General features: G+C 34.1%; 1 long non-coding RNA gene across 1 annotated transcript; it reads right to left on the bottom strand.

Moving 5' to 3' along the window:
• Nucleotides 1-1,070: 1,070 nt before the first annotated feature.
• LOC122195627 (uncharacterized) lies at nucleotides 1,071-2,325 on the bottom strand. Its single transcript, XR_006186059.2, has 2 exons — nucleotides 2,195-2,325; nucleotides 1,071-1,249 (listed from the first exon to the last, which is right to left on the bottom strand). It is a non-coding gene; the product is annotated as an uncharacterized LOC122195627 (long non-coding RNA).
• Between the last annotated feature and the right edge of the window lie 413 nt (nucleotides 2,326-2,738).

Here is a 2,738-nt window from a genome sequence, read left to right as displayed (position 1 = left end):
CCGCGGAATGAGTTCATTCCTCGGAGGTAGCTCCGCGGAATGGATCTTTTTTTTTATATACATTGATTTATTTACGATTTTGCCATTCCGCGGAATGCTTGTCTATATCCGGAAAAGCCCATTTTTATGTCTATTTTTTGAAAACACCCCCCATTTTTTGACTATTTACGGTATTTTCTCCTGATTTAAACTATTAGGCTTGTCACCCGAACTACGAACTTGGTTGAGTTTGAGATGACGTGGCTTTGACACATCAACATTTGTCTGCTTCAAACAAAAAAAGCAAGACACAAGGACGATAATGGGCGAAGAGGTTTGGAACCCAATCTACATGCCATGCCTTCAACCACCAAGCTAGCTAGATGGGTTTTTGTGCTTTAATTCATAAATTAATTTGCTTAATGGGCATTGCGTTGGAAAAATTAAATAAATGGTGTCCTTTTTTCCTTCTCAACCAATTTATTCTTCCAACAGGCATCATATGATATGAGATTAGGAGTGATACATGTTCTCCCTCCTTTCTTCTGATCCAAACGAACCTAGAAAATCATCAATCGCGTGCACCTCCACATTCACCTTCTTGGCTACCACAAGACGACCACCTCCACACCTGCTTCACCCTCATGACCAACCGGTTTGTTTATCTATTCGATTAAAGCTCCACTGGTTTTGTTCAATGCTTTCTTTCCAAGTGCATGTAAGGGAAGAGCGTGTTTAAGAGCAGCATGAAGAAGTAACAATGCACACAAGCCTTGCTGCTACTGGTGGTGCGACAACATGGAGAATATGAGGTCCTTCTTATTGACACCTCACGCCTAGCCCTAAACGCAACCATTTTTTGTATTTTAGCATTGATTTGTCTCCGCTCTCTATCTTCACTAACTACAGGCAGAGAACAACCTACGCTCCACCCTATCATCGTCTCCATCCAACACCATCGTCCTTATCTCCATCTCCACCCGTCTCCACCGTAGGTAATTTGCTCATTTTGAGTTTCTTTTTCAATTTCATAAAGATTTTTTTTTAATTTCACTATATAGGGTTAAGAGAATGTAACTTCCCCAAAATCATGGATAAAAATTTCATTTTTAATTTAATAAAAACCCATCAATTATTCATAACAAACCCAAACTTAGTATGTCAAAAGAGTATAATCATCAGAGTACAAATTCAAATCGTAAAGAAAATGCGGAACAGGAGTGGATGCGTTGCGATCAAGTCGGACCATTCCCTTTTGTATCGGAATTACCTGAAACCACAAATATAATTGTAAGTACAAAGCATAGTCAACTTCCCCAAAATACCACATACAATGATCATATACATATAACAACACGTGGTTGTGTCAGACCCGTATCAATCTCATATGACAAAATGTAGTTGTGTCGGGTCCATATCAACTCATATTGCAGCGTGTAACTATATGGGTCCACATAAACCCCCGAGTCTGTAGTGAGTCCGAGACCGGTTTGGCTATATACTTACATTAATGGAATCAAAAGTTCAAATTCTATATATTGTATTAATAATGGTGAGCAGAGGGGAATCGTCCCGACGATGATCGTGGTCCGGCACCGCGACTTACGTTCTTATCTGCGCGCTGTACGCTAATCCAACCAATCATTGGTTTTGTCTCTAAATCATGCTTATTAAAACTTATAAATTTCTTATAGGATACTAAACCAAAATTAAATAAATTTGAAGTAAATATATCATGCATAACCACCCCAAAAACTTTTCTTGGCTCTGATACCATTTTTATCTAGACGAAATTATCAATTAGAGATAATTATCAATTTTGGAACTAGAAAACAAATAGTTTTGTTTTTAGATAACGTATCTGTTTATAACGAATTTTAATACTTGCTCTTATGAACCGTCTAACATCATGAATATGATTATTGTTTAAAATTGTACCTTGATTAGTAGGTTTATAAGAATCTTTAAGATTTTGTTCAGAGTTATTTATAGATTCTTGGATTTGCTGTATTTTTAAAAGAATATTTCTATTAGGAATACAATTCATCAAGATTTGTTAGACATAATTAAATGATTTAAGCATGAATTTGATTAATTTGATTATTAATTTTAACAAAAATTTCAAATCTTGTAGAATTAATAGTTAGAATAACTTGAAAGGAAATTATCATAGAGAAATAAAAACAACACAACGATAAAATATTTTAGATAATACCTTCTTGAATTAGACTTGAATTACAATCAGTACATACTTCTGGAGAAAGAATTATTTGAAAATCTAAAGACTTTGAACATCTACTAGTAGAAAGAGAGACTCTTGGAGATTTTTTAGACATGGGATGAACATTTTTTAGAGAATGAATTTTTTCTTGTGTCTTGAACTAAAGGATAGTCTCTATTTATAATCATCTTGGAGTCTTCAAAGTCTTGAAATCAACTAGTGATATTTTTTGCCGTAAGAACCCATGGCCAATCAATAGAAATAATTACTTGTAAGTGGTTGTCCTTGAAAGTGGTTGTCATTCATCTTTTGAAACAATTGTCGTTTGTAATCAATGACCATCTTCTTTTGATAAAGCAAGCCATTATAGAGCATCTTCTAAAGTTTTTTGTCTTCATATCATCATTGATTATAGATTTGATAAAAATTGTTTATACATAAATACATGAATACCTACATAGTATACATGCATTCGTATTTGAAAAACAAAATTTTGATAATAGAAGAAACGAAATATCCTACATTTAAAGTATTACAT

Source organism: Lactuca sativa, chromosome 8 (assembly GCF_002870075.4).
Source record: "Lactuca sativa cultivar Salinas chromosome 8, Lsat_Salinas_v11, whole genome shotgun sequence".
NCBI classification, from domain to species: domain Eukaryota; kingdom Viridiplantae; phylum Streptophyta; class Magnoliopsida; order Asterales; family Asteraceae; genus Lactuca; species Lactuca sativa.
This window is presented reverse-complemented; position numbering and strand designations above follow the sequence as displayed.